Below are 14,155 nucleotides of genomic sequence, written 5' to 3' on the forward strand. Positions count from 1 at the left end.
CAATATGGTAGCCATGAGCTGCATGTGACTATTTAAATAAAGCTAAGTATTCAGTTGCTCAGTTGCACTAGCCACATTTCAAGTGCTCAGTAGCCACATGTGGCCAGCGGCTACCATATTGGAGGGCGTAGGTGTAGAATATTCTCATCATCCCAGAAAGTTCTAATGGGCAGCACTGATCTAGACTATATCAGGTGGTAGATTTTGAGAACTTTTGAATTGCAAAGTCATGTTCTCAATGCTCTGGATTCTGAGCTCCATTTGCTTCTTTTTATGTCAACAGAGCATTATCTACCTATCCATTCATGGGTCTGGTCCCTCCCTCCCTCCATCCATCCATCCACTTAAGTCATTCAGTCATTCTGCAGATGGTATTGGCATATAGTGCTATTTCAATAAGTATGAAGTCCTCAGCCCAAAGCTGGGTGCTGGACACGTATGTGCCATGCTTCCCTGCCATGAGCATATGGACTTGCATTTGGAACTTTCTCCCCTGATCTCTGGGACCCTCTTTTACTGTAGTAGTTTAGCTTTACTTGCATCGTATCCACTTGGTTCCATCAATCCTCTCTTCCCCACTGGTTCATGAACTGGCTCCTGTGGAGTACATCTGGCTCCATGAAGTCGCCCCTTTTATGAGAGTTTGTCTTACTGTGCAGGCTTCCATGGGGATGCTTCTGGGTGTGGGGGTGCCTTCTGACCGTCTTGTTTTCCTGGTTCCAGACCCCTTCATTCCAAGCACCCTGTGCCTGACCTCTCCTACACATGAGGTATTTAGGTTCATAAGCCTAACTAGGCCCTGGCTGGGGAGAGGCCTGTCTCTGACCCGTTGTTCTGGTGTAGACTTTTCCTAGTGTAGACCCCAGAAGAGAGAAAGAAGAAGAATTTGGGGGGGGATACACGAGTGCTCTCAGTGGGTGCCCAGCAGGGACAGTCGATGTGCCTTCATAGTGCCCTTGGAGGCTGCTTTCCCACAGTTTCGGTTTTTTTGGTGTGTGTTCTTCCCAGAACACTGGGGCTTTTTAGGTAAACTGCTTCATCTGTCATGTCTCTGAGCCTGGAAAATTCTTACTTTTTATGATGAGTCAACTTTTCTTATTTTAAAGTTAGCTCTGCCAGGCAGAGGCTTGTGCCCACAGCTGTGGGGACTTCTCAGCTGTGATATTGGGCCACATGGTGAAGGAATATTCATGTTGTCCCCTCTCCCTTCCTCTCCCTCCTGAGGGACAGGGATGTGGAGTGTGCGAGCAGGAATCTACTTCCTCTTTCCTTTCTCTGTCTCATCCTCTCCTGGGGGCTCCTGGCCCTCAGCGGCACAGGAAAGCCTCAGGCCTGCTCTGCCGAGCCCCCCTCATCTCCCTGGGTTGTCCTCCAAAGCCTCCCTCTGGGTTGGAGGCAGGAGTCAGTGCCCCATCTCAACACAGACACAAACCATTGCCCTGATCTCATTAAAGAGTCTTCTGCTTACTCTTAACACTGGTGTCAGGTAGATCATTCTCCGAGTCTCCACAGAAACCTGCGCTCTGCCTGCCTCAGAGTTGCAGTTGCCTGTAACTTCTATTGAGCTGCATCCCTGCCTGTCTCCAGTGGAAAAGGGGAGAACTATCTGCTCATTCCCAGGGCTGTGTGGGGCTCCCCCTGCCCTGGAGGAGTGGGTGACAGCCGGCTCGACAGCTGTGCTTCTACATCGCAGGCTCCCACCTGCAGGCTGAGCCCCGTCCACCCCCATGTCGTTCCGGAGCCTCCCTTAGGACTTTTAAAATAAGGCAAGCTCCTGCTTGGTAGAACCCAGAGACCCTGGTGCAAACCTGAGGCTTTGTTTTCTCTTGCTCACCAGCAGCCTTTCCTTAGCCTTTGTGGAAAGCAGGCAAAGGCTGGCTGGGTTAAAATTGGCATCAATTCTGATCTGGGGACAAGGGACCTCGGGCAGTGCATCTCCCCATCCTGAGCCTCAGTTTTTCCATCTGCAAAACAGCGATAATAATTGTACCACCTCACGGCTTGGAGGAAAGAAAGAAATGAGATCATGCAAACAGAGTGCTGCTACAGTCAACCACATCGGTTCCTGCAATAATGATGATTGTCCCCAGTAGGCTAATGAGGGCTCTTGATAGCTCACAGGGTTTTTATGAGGATAAAATGAAATGTAACAAGGAAGCATTTCTATATTCATTTCACAAATATTTATTGAGCACCTACTGCGTGCCAGGCCCTGACATAGGCACTGGGACTGAAGAGATGCCCAAAGATGTATGAAAGGTGCAGATGTGAACAGGCTATATTCTCACGTTTAGAAAAGTCCTGTGGAGGAACAATGCCATGCCAAAGAAGCTGGGTGTCCCCTACTTCACAGAGGAGAATGGAGGCCCAGGGAGCTGAAGCCTGGGGGTGGGGGGCATGTCCAAGCAGACCCCTTCTCCAGGAGCTGGTGCTATTTAACGAGCTAATTTCTGTTGGATTGGTCTGTACCACCATCCCAGGTACACCTGTGGCTCTGGGGGTGGTGACAGAGCCATGTCACAGGGCTGTGCCGGCCCTTCAGAGAGGGAAGGGAACTGCTGCCTTCCCCCACGCCTGGCAAGATGCCTGCTTGGACTTCTGAGCTCCGGGAATCTCAAATACAAGCTGGTCCTTCTTCTCTGGGAGAGTGTGGGCGAGAGAGAGGGGAGCAGTGGGCGAGGGTGGGGGCTAAGTGTGTCTCTAGGAGTGGGTATCCTCAGACCCAGGACCCAGCACTATGGCTGCATCTGGAGCGACACCTGCTCTGAGCCAGGCTGGATCTTCTGGGGCTGATTCCTGGGGCCTGCCCAGAGCTGGGAGCTCCCTGTGCTGCTCCCATTCCTTTACGGCAGGGGCGGCCCTCTCTACCATGCGGGTAGTGGCCGCCAACCCTGTGCCAGGCTCTGCCTAGGAATTTGACTTTTCCCTAAGATTTGAATAAAGGCAAAGGAATTTCCTGATTAGCTCCAGGCCGTTCAGACCACAGTGAGTGAGGAGGGAAGCTGGTTTTCCTCCAGGGTTGTGGGGAGGCAGCCACCCCATGGCAAAGCCTCCCTGAATGAATGATCGGCCAAGGGGAGTGTGGGAAAAGATCAGGGTCCTTCACCACAGGTCAGGGGACGTGGGGTGCTTGGAATCTGCACACGTGAGCGTGTTTGGGTGCAGCCGGCACTCAGGCCTGTTCTAGGGGGAGCACCGTGGTGGAGCACCCCACCCCCCGCTATTCCCTGAACCTCCCTGGAGCCTCCTGTCCCATCTCTCCTTTGCCTTTCTCTGTTGGCCTCATGTGGGCTGTCGGTGCTGGACAAGCAGCTGCTCGACTGGGATAAAAAGACATCTCTCTTTCACTGAGCGGAGGTTCTCTGAAAATGCAGCATGCGCATTTCCTGCCTGTGCTCCAGATTTGTTTTGGCAAGTGGACACCCATTCCGAGGAGAGAGAGTGGGTGAGAGAGCTTGTCTGGGGACTTGCCCTGGGGTCCCATGCCTGGTCCTCCCCTGCCCTCCTCCTGCAGGCAGCAGATTTTTTAATAGAAAAGGGAAAAGGAGTGATGTGGGCCCTCCAGATTCTGTAGCGTCTGAGCCACTGGGCAGCGGAATGCTCCTTTTCCTGTTCTGTCATCATTCTGTGCTGTTCTCCATCATGGCAACGGTTTGCCTGGGAGGGTCTCCCTGGTGGGAGGGCAGTGCCCAACATCCAGCTTCCATTTTCAGCCCTGAGCGGGATGCCTGCCGCGTACTGAACCTTCACTATGAGGACAGGCTGGCTGGGAGCACAAGCAGGGAAGTAAGGGATGCCCTGCTCTTCATTCACCTACTCGGGCAAGCCATTAGTCTTCCCTCTTTAGAAAGCTTGCTCTTTGGGTGCTGGGTATCGAGGGCTTGGAGCAGAGATTGGATGAGCTCAGGGTGCAGACAGGACCACACTGGCAGTTGTGAGACCTTGGTGACAACATTTCACCTGATGGAGCCTGTTTGTCCAGCCTTGTGGCTGAGAAGGGGAGACACTGTGGAAGACCCGGTAGGTCCTCCATAAACGCGCCTTTCCAGGACTGGATCCCTCTGTTTTGACAGGAAAGAAGCCTGGGGTTTGGACTTTTCCCTGCCCTACTTAGAATTGTCCATGAAGGGTTCACACACTCATGGCTCAGCAGTGGCGATAGGTGGGAATTTAGATCCGGGGAGATAAGAGCCTCCTGAGATCCAGACCACAGCCGTGACCTTTCTGGACCCACCTATAGCCTCTTGAAGACTATTTGCTTTAAATATGTTGTTATGCACGTCTGTAAATTGTATCCCACACATTTGGGATTTATCTAGGTTGTAACATGATGGTTTTTGCATGTAGTATACACTCATGTGCGCGCGCGCGCGCACACACACACACACACACACACACACAGAGTTAGCTATATAGGAATAATCAAAGGGGAACCTTCCATGCCCACTAAGACCCTCTGAAGACAGTGCAGTAAGCCGAGTGAGTGAGAGGGGGAGTGAGTGTGCACCCAGACGCTGAACCAGACGGACTCTTGGCTGAATCCGGGTGTGGGCATCCAGACCAGAGCAGTGAGGACGCAGAGAAGCTGAGAACACACAGGAAAGGGAACCACAGTCTCAACTGTGAGGCTGAATTGGATAACGGGAAGTGGATTAGACAGAGTCCCCTGGGGAAAAATTACGGATTTCCCTCTTGCTTTCATGGAAGCGTTTGGAAGGGAAGGCAGCCATTTAGTGCTCGGCTGGCTGGAAGGACACAGGAACCCTGGCTCCCTCACTGCCTTGAGGTTGAGGTGGGAGTGGGGAGATGTGTGTCTCCCATGATGTCTCCCATCATGTCGGGGTTCCAATGATGCAGATCTTGGCCTCTTGATCCCAAACCAAGCATGGCCTCTCCTCTGTTCCATTAGATGTGCTCCTTTGTAGGGAGGGGAGTGAGGATGAGGGCAGGGGAAACTGGGGCCCCAGATGCCACTTCCTGGTACTGAATTCTAATACCCTCCCCCCACACGAATGCTGTAGGAGCGCTGGGAGCCTGTGCTCTCACCTCTGTGTAGTTCTCTCTTTCTTTTTTAAGATGTTGGGAGTAGGAATTAATTAATTTATTTATTTATTTTTCGCTGTGTTGGGTCTTCGTTTCTGTGCTTGGACTTTCTCTAGTGTGGCAAGTGGGGGCCACTCTTCGTCGCGGTGCACGGGCCTCTCACTATCGCGGCCTCTCTTGTTGCAGAGCACAGGCTCCAGACGCGCAGGCTCGGTAGTTGTGGCTCATGGGCCTAGTCGCTCTGCGGCATGTGGGATCTTCCCGGACCAGGGCTTGAACCCGTGTCCCCTGCATTAGCAGGCAGTTTCTCAACCACTGCGCCACCAGGGAAGCCCCTCTCTTTCTTTTTTAAAAATAAGAAATATCAAAGATGATTTCAGCAATGGAGATGAAAAGGCAGAGCAGCCCTCGTCTGCTCCCTACCTGCGTCCCCCCCACCCGCCCCACCCCAGGATTCGTTACTGTTTTTCTAGAACAAGAAGGAAAGAGTTTTATTTGTAGGAGAGTTTTTCTTGCCCTTAATGATGTGGTGGGCGGCAGTGGTAGCATGTTTTTATTTTATGTTATTTTTTATCCCCTGCTGCTTTGGGGGAGGGTGACAGTGTTTGAGTTTGGGGTGCGGTGTGTGGGGGACGGTGTTCCCTTGGAGAGGAGCGAGCGGTGCGAGCAGCTGTTCCACCCCCGTGTCTAGAAGGTGGGGGGACTGGGAGGACGGCGCTGCTCGTGGGTGGGGAAGGACCCAAGTTATGTAAGAGCATCGAGGGGGTGGCTTGGGGACGCAGACAGAGCCTGAGAATGCAGGCAGACACCCTTACAGGGGCCGTCAAGGAAGGCGGCCGGGCGCTGTCTGCTGGGGGCCTGGTGGCCGTGTCGTGGCAGGCGCGGTGCCTGCGGGTGGTTCTCAGGGTGTCAGGTCGGCAGGGCAGGCGGGAGGCCTGGAAGGTGGAGGAGCTCCGGTAGGAGGAGCAAACTTCTTGAAGCCTGGGGAGGACTCGTTCTCTCTCTGCTCTTTCTCTCCCCTCTCTCCTCTTCATTCCTGCTCCCCTTTCTCCAAATCAGTTCCCCAGCAACCGAGGAGACAGACATCTTCATTTCCCGCGTTTCCTCGAGGTCTCCTTTCTCCAGCACCAGTCATCACCACGTGACAACAGAGCAGCACACGTCCTGAGCTTTACAGCATCCCAGGGGCCGACGCTGGTGCTTTGTCCTGGTACAGGTAGGGCCCCGCCTGACCCACAAGGAGGGACAAAAACCTGAGCAGGTGATACTGAAACAGCGAGCGGCCGGGGTTGGGTCCAGGCACCACCGCCAACCAGCCACTGACGCAGTATCCTCAAACCTGCTTGTGGGGCCGCTGTCAGGATGCCAGCCAGGCCGCTGTGGACCCGACCCCAACCTCAGCAGGCAGGAAGGAGCCCGTCAATGCCGAGGGCGGAGGTCTGGGTGGGTGTTTAGATACCTCTGTCCCACAGTGTCCTCAGCAAGCTTCTTGGCGCTCCAACTACCCCCGTGACCCTTTCTGTGGACACTGGCTGTGTCTTTGCTGGGCAGTCAGTCGCTCTGCATTTTCACTGGGTGGGAGCCGGGAATCACACTGTGCTGTGGAATTCCAGCTCTGTCTGCACTAATGAGCTGATGGGCTTGGTACCTAAGACCACGAGGCCAGGCCGGTTCGAGCTCGGCATGCTTAATCTTCACAGCTTGTTTATCTTCGTTGGTTGCTATTTATCTATCTGCTTGTTTGTTTATGTTTTCCCCTTGGAGGCCCTGGGAAAGGAGGGAACATGCAGAGGCAGGAGGGTCTTGGTTTCGCCCCATGTTAAGCTGCCCCTTTCGGCCGAAGGCTGCCGGAAGTGCGAAGTAGGGGAATCCCGTGCCTGTTTGGTTCTAAGTGGTTTCTCTTTGTCAGGACGGGATATTCTGCCCTCAGAGGTTGATAAACATTGATGTTTCAGCTCCCTGATGGTTGTTGACTCACTGTGTGATTCTGCAGCAACCCCATCACAGCCTCTGCTATCGATGGGATGTCACAGTGATGACAGGACTTGCCTCTCAGAGCTATGCAGAGGATGTAGCAGTACGTCCCCTGCAGACTTCTTCGTTCTTGACACAGAAGATGCCCAAGGAGTCATGGGGGTGATGATTTTTCATTATGGTCTCATGGCGGTTTTGGGAAGTCACTAATCATGCAGGTTGTGAACATGCCTTTCTGAGCAATGGGCATATTTCCCTGCACCGGTCGGCAGCCACATGCGGCTGCATGGTTGACTTTTAGGCTTGGGGTTGTTTGTAAGTGAGACGATTGTGACATGAAGGAGTTCTGTGCTGGCGTCGCCTGAGAGGGAAGCCATTAGCCCATGGCCCGTCCGGGTGGAGATGGGCTGTGGGTGTAGAATGCACACTGGATTTGAAAGACGCAGCATGCTGACAAAGCATGTGAATCATCTCGTTAGTAATTTCTTATGTGGATTACATATTGACATGATAATATGTTGGATATATTGTGTTACATAAAATATATTATTAAAATTAATTTCACCCACTTAAAACATTTTTTTAATGTGGCTGCTAGAGCATGTAATAACCCTTGTGGCTGGCATGATATTTCTGTGGGGGCAGGCTGATGTAAGACACCCCCGCCCCCCACACGGATGAGCTGGATCCCTCCTGATCTCTCGGAGCCTTTATATCCTTATCTGTGAAGAGGGAGATTTCCCCAGAAGGTGCCACGGGACTGACATTCCAGGAGTCGATGACCTTTTCCTTGCCTTTGTTGACAGCACCAGGGAGCCCCTTAGCGCCGCTGAAAAGGGGACCTCAGGAAGTCGAAAGCGCTGCCTTTGAGAGAGGTCCCGGAGCTGTCTAACTCCGAGTTTCTTCCCAGCTACGCACCACTGGGGTTTTCGGGAGACACCCTCCAGCTTTGTGAATATGCATTAAAAAAATAAAAATAAATCCATTATTTTGTCAACCTTCACAACAACGGAGCTTCCACAACGCCTCTCACACAGAGGTTCCAGAGCATCGCACGGTAAACAGTGCACAGGAAAAAAAAACCAAAAAACTGCACGCTTGGAGAGTTCAAAGGCAGCAGAGAACTTGTTTTCGCTTCTGGCAAAAGAAATGCTAAGGTGAAGGCTGGGCAACCGGTGTGTGGGGACCTTGGAGGAGACCCCGTGGGCATGGAGGTGCCACATCTGCCCCCCAAGCTGGGGCCACGCTAACATCAGGTATCTCTGATATGGAAGGAAAAGAACCGAGAGGAACTTCTGGAAGGGAGGGAAGAAAGGTTAGTGATGAGAACCAGAGGGCTAAGATAACCCGGAGTTTTACTGCAGAAGCTACTGTGGCGAGGTTGTCTCTGGAAGCCGGGACGGACTCTGAAGAACTGACCTCTGGGCCTGGGGCCCTGGGGGCAGGTGTTCTGCACCAGTGTGCAGAGCTGCGGCGCTCCTTGTCTCGGGGAAAAGCCGTGTTCCCTCCGCCTATCCTGGCCTTGGTCACCCAGGGCACCAAGAAGAGAGATGCTGCCCAGAGGGGCTACACAGAGCTGGCACCTCTGGTGTTGTGCATGCAGCGCGGGAGGCATGTCAGATGTCCCTCTTATTTTTATTTTCCATTTTTGACATTGTCCTTCAGTTCCTCCTCCACGCTCCCCATTAAGCTGTTAAATCACTCCATTTATTTAGTGCGAGTGTTTCTGAGAGCTCATTTTTATCTTGGTGAAAACCAGGCTTGCTCATGGGCATATAATGAAATTGCATAAATATACCCTTAGCTTGGAATCTAATTTATTTTTCCTGTTCATTATGGGGTAGAAGGCCATTATGAAATGTATAACTTTTTTTTCCCAGTGCTGGAATTGAAAGGCTGGGGCTTGGGCTCTTTTTATTCTGATGATTTCGTCCTGATTCAATTTAAAGCTGGTTAGAGCTCAAATACTGGAGCGTAATTGACAAAGATCAGTGTGGGTTGTAATGCTAATGTTGCGTCTGTGGCTTTCTCAGCTCGCAAACGACACGATGGACAGCGGGTTAAGCAGCGATTCCATCAGGATACCTGGGCCTGCAGAGTCTCCTGGGCTTCAAGGAGAGGGCCGAGGACTTTCCTGTGGCTAGCGGTCACATTCTCCACTTTGGGCAAGGGTGGGCTAGTGGCACACTCTGGAATAGGAGGGCTGGGGACACGTCTGACCTTAAACACAGAAGGCTTAGAAATCCCTTCAAGAACATCTGCCCGGGCTTCCCTGGTGGCGTAGTGGTTGAGAGTCCGCCTGCCGATGCAGGGGACACGGGTTCGTGCCCCGGTCTGGGAAGATCCCACATGCCGCGGAGCAGCTGGGCCCATGAGCCATGGCCGCTGAGCCTGCGCGTCCAGAGCTTGCACTCCGCAACAGGAGAGGCTACAACAGTGAGAGGCCCACGTACCGCAAAAAAAAAAAAAAAAAAAAGAACATCTGCCCTACCTCCGCTTGTACACGTGAGGCGTTTGAGCAGCCTGCAAGCTGGCCAAGGTTGCCCTGGCTCCAGACTTCCTGTCCTCAGCCCTGGGTCTCCTCACCCTGAAAGCAAGCAAATAATGTGGAACGAGATGCAAATATAGCCTTTGGAAGCAACGGCTTAGGCCACTCTGTATGAGGTTCATGCATTGTGTGTTCAGTGCTGGGAGAGGGGGGACAGAAGGTGGACCTGGTGGATAGAGCAGGTTCCAAGATGCCCACCATGTCTAAGAAGTTGGGGGGCGCGACCCAGCAAAGCAACTGGCCGGAAGCTGAATGCCACACACCTTGAAGAGGGGCACCATCCTCCCTCCAGGGCGTGCCTGGTCCTCTGTTAATTGGCTTCCCCCAGTTTGCTGACCGTTTTCTGTGCGCCCAGCACTGCTGGGCTTGGACACAGAATGGGAAAGGCACAGATGCTGCCCTAGGAGACTTGATGTGACATCCTGACTCTCAAATAAGAGCCGTGACGAACATCAGTGCGTGCAAGTCAGAGGATGCTCTTTTGGAGGGTGACGAGTGATGATAAAAACATGCGAGTGTGTGTGCGAGTGCGTGTGATCACTGGGAGAAAAAAATATCGTCTAGGCTATGACAAGTTTTCACGAGGAGCTAGAAGAAATGGATTTAAATTAGAGTTGCAGAGATCTTCCTCTTCCCTCCCCCTGTAACTAGGGTTGCTAGATAAAACCCGGGATGCCCAGTTAAATTTGAATTTCAGATGAAAAAAGAAGAATTTTTTTGTGCAAGTATGTGCCAAATATTGCATGGGACATACTTATATATATATATATTTTTAAAATGATGTTTATCTGAAATTCAAACTTATCCAAGGATCCAGTGTTTTTATTTGCTAAATCTGGCAACCCCACCTATAACAGCAGGGGAGGTAGAAAGACTTTATTTCGAAATCATTTCCACAGTCATTTAAAAAATGCAGTCACATGAGTTATAAAAGTCACTATTTATTTATTGTATAAGGTCTTTCAAGACAGAAGTGTCTAAAGTGAAACGATTAGTCTCCTTTGTTCCTCCCCAGATCCAGCTCTCCAGGGTGACTTCTGACTTCTGCTAACAGTTGGAAATGTCCCCTCCCCAAATCTCCCCTTTGCACATACTGACCCACCCATGTGCATATGCTACGTGTTTTCCCGGTACTTTCTGCTTTTTTGGAGAAAATCCCAAAGGTAGAATTATTGGGTCCAAGGGCATGTATATCTTAAATTTTAATAACTACAGCTGGATTGCTTTACAAAGTTGAAAGTATTTACAAATCTCTCCACACCATGTGAGAATCCTTTATCCTACATCCATACCAGTATCAGTTATTATTATTTCTTAAAATATTTGCCAGTCTAAGGTACAAAATATCATTTTAACTTACATTTCCTCAACTTTAGGAAGGTTCATTACCTTTTTCTGTGTTAATTGTTCATTTGCATTTGACTTCTGTGAACTGTCTGTTCATGTCTATGTTTCCATGGAGTCTTTTTTCTTTATTCGTTCCAGGGTGCTCTTTACATATGGACCACTCTCAGACTTTGACTATTACATGCAGTCTTGGAGTTGCTTCTGGACCAGCTGTGTTAAACCATCACCTGATCTTGAAGCCTTAGACCCGAGCTTCTCATGGTGGTGGCCTTCTGGGTCTAATGACAATGGTAGACCTCCAGCCCCACATGGGTGCCTAAGGCCTGCTGATCTTTTTGTTTGAAACTCCTGGGTTTAAACGAACCATGTGTGGCTCGAGAGCCTCAGTTAGTGCTTCACTGTCCTGGTGCTGCCCCAAAGACAGCTGGCAGCCCTGGATGGCTTTCAAAACCCCACTCCCCCTTTATTATCCTGCTTTCTCTGCATGCACAGGAAGCTCTGCTCCAGAGGAGGGAACTGGGAGTTGGGAGGCAGCACTGAGGGTGTCTTGCTCTGATCATGGGCATCTCCTCAACAGCCACATTCACCATGTAACTCCACAGGGAGGCGTCTCAGGGGCTGCAAGGTGGAAGGGGGAAAGACGGGAAGTCTCCACTTCCTCCAGTCCACTCCAGCCATTAACTCATTCACTCATTCATTGATTCATTCATTCAACAAGACTTTGTCACGCTCCAGGTACACACACAGACCTGACCCTGCTGTCAGGGAGCTGTCAGCCTCTGGGAGAGAAGTCATCACACTACCATACAGATTTTATCAACAGACTGGCTGGGACCAGCTCTTCTTCCATCTGTCTCCCACGTTGGGAGCCCCATAGCCCGACCTCGGGTGAGGGGCTGTCCCCATCCCCACCCCACACCCTCAGCCAGGATCCAGAGTCCCTGAACCTTCCCTCTCCAGCACTCTCAGCCTTATGCCCACAGCACCCTGTGCATGTTTGGGGAGAAGCATCTCCTTGGGGCATTTGCGGTCAGTTCTGTGTCTTGCTTTAGGAGAGTCAGTGGCCAGTGGGGCTGGCTCAGCTGGGGTGTGCACAGATGCACACCCATCACAGGTGGGCCCTTGAAGCTACCAGGAGACTTGGAGAGGCAGGGAGGGTGGGGATGGGCCTGCTGCCATGCTCCACTTATTCAAAGGTCTGTTGTGGTGGAGGAGGAAGTAGGTTTGTCCCTTTGTGTTCAAAGGCAGAAAAAGGATGTGTGGGTGTAAGCTCTAGGGAGACAGAATTTGGTTCTGTCTGAGAGATGCGAGCATTAGCGGGACTCAGGAGGCCATGAGGACTCTGCCCTGGGGCACTAGAGCAGAGGCTGGCTGGCATGTGGGTGATGGAGGGGTGTGGGGAGACCACCCTGGCACTGGTGTAAGCACCTGTCCACCCTTCACCTGCCAGGAGAGACCTACTCTGTGCACTGCTTTGTGTCCTCATACATCCAAGTCCTAATTCCGGGGGCCTGTGAATGAGATCTTATTTGGAAAATAGGTCTTTGTAGATTTAATCAAGTTAAGATGAGGTCATACTGGGGTAGGGTGGGCCCTAAATCCAGGGACTGGTGTCCTTATAAGAAGAGGAGAGGACATACGAAGACAGACAGCCACGTAAGGGCGGAGGCAGGGATTGGAGTGATGCAGCACAAGCCATTCCAGAGCGCATAGCGCTGCCGACACCTTAGTTTCGGGCTTTGGGCCTCCAGAGCTGTTCAAGAATAAAATTGGTGTTGTTTTAAGCCACTTAGTTTGTTACGGCGGCCCTAGGAGACAAATACATCTGCCAAGCAGGTCAATGTCCCACCTTCTGGGTCCCTTAGAGGATGGAGAAGACAACAGGGAACTCTGTGCAAAGTGCTAGGCCGGGTGCGGCCCCAGGAGCCCACGGCTGGCTCCTCTTAAGAGTCTTTGGTGCCTCATTCAGCAGGAAGAAGCCAATGGCTGACAGCCCGAGAGTCAACGGAAGCCCGGCTTGTCCATCCGTCCATCAGCACAATGGCGCACCTTTGACAGAACTGCTGTGGCCACAAGCGCGCGCTTATTGAGCTACACTTAAGCAGGGCCCCTTGGCTGGCAAATTTACAGGATGTGGTGGTGCATTTTACTGGAATATGCACATGTATGTTACTGGTGTTGCCAGGACTATGTGGCACAAGACAAGGGTGTGAGTTGGGTGGTGATTAGTATAATGGGGATTCTGGGGTCAGACTGTCAGGCCAAGGGGGTGGTAACTTTTCCTCCCTGTCCCCCTGTGGGGTCTCTTAATTCTAGCCATGAATGGAGGTGGGAAGGGCGAGGAGAGAGAGTCTCTTGGTGCGTAGGAAGCTGTGAAGGGAGGCACTGTGCAGACGGACCTGCAGCGGCTACTGTTCACAGGCAGAGGGGCTGGGCTCCTTCCCCAGGGGCTGGCTCGTGACTGGGGGCTCAGCTGCTCCCAGTAGAAGAGGGGCCCCTCCCACTGCCTGGCGGACCCACTGTCCGTGTGGACTCTTCTAACTCTGCTCAGCCAGTGGCCCCACAAATGCAAATCCCGCAGGCCTCCCAGGGCCCTGGCACAGGCCATTCCTGCGTTGGAATGGTCATCCCCACCCAGGCGACTTTGTCCTTGGGAGTTGGCCATCCTGTCTTGCCCTGTGCCTGTGGCCTGGCCAGGCCCTCTGGCCATGCAGCTGACCTGTGAGCCCAGGAACCCCAGAGGGGCAGCTGGGCCATTTTCTACCCTCTGGATCACCTGTGGGCCCAAACATTGGGGTGAGTGCTCTGGGGGCTGAGCAAGAGGGTAAAGGTATAGTGAGAGTGAAGACAGCCGGCTCCTGGTGACATCTCCAGAGGGCCGGCAGGGAAGAGCCTTGCTGGGGAGAGGACCCCACAGGCTGACCAGCTCCCAGGGGCATCTGGGCCCTCCCCCTTCTTCTTACTGACCTGCGCTTGGTGCAGGTGTCCATCCTCCCACCGCCTCGGGCAGGGCTGGGGAGAGTGAGGCCCACCCTGACCTCAGGGCTGAGCACGTGGTCCGTGGGAGATCCTGTGCTCTTAGCCGTGACTGGTTCTGGCTAATGAGACAAGAGGAGTATCTTCCAGCAGGGAGGGTCAGCTTCCGTGCACAGTTCTTGGCTTCTAAGAGAGGCCCCGGGATGTTGTTATGGATCCACCGCAGCCACCCTGCTTCCAGCCTGATGGGAGGGTGCAAAGCAGGCA

General features: G+C 52.4%; 1 protein-coding gene across 19 annotated transcripts in view; it reads left to right on the top strand.

Annotated features, from left to right (window-relative positions):
- The window catches only part of RBFOX3 (RNA binding fox-1 homolog 3), a 505,472-nt gene that overhangs the window by 119,721 nt on the left and 371,596 nt on the right, over positions 1–14,155 (top strand). For 2 of the 19 annotated variants that reach the window (XM_067021688.1, XM_067021681.1), the window contains exon 1: positions 5,830–6,259. The exons of 11 other annotated variants lie outside the window; for them this stretch is intronic. The gene's annotated coding sequence lies outside the window, so the exon portion shown is untranslated. Of the gene's footprint in view, positions 1–5,793; positions 6,761–14,155 lie in introns of those variants that run through there. 6 more of the 19 variants (XM_067021683.1, XM_067021685.1, XM_067021695.1 and 3 more) reach the window with 6 other exon arrangements.

Source organism: Kogia breviceps, chromosome 19 (genome assembly GCF_026419965.1).
Source record: "Kogia breviceps isolate mKogBre1 chromosome 19, mKogBre1 haplotype 1, whole genome shotgun sequence".
Taxonomy (NCBI): Eukaryota; Metazoa; Chordata; class Mammalia; order Artiodactyla; family Physeteridae; genus Kogia; species Kogia breviceps.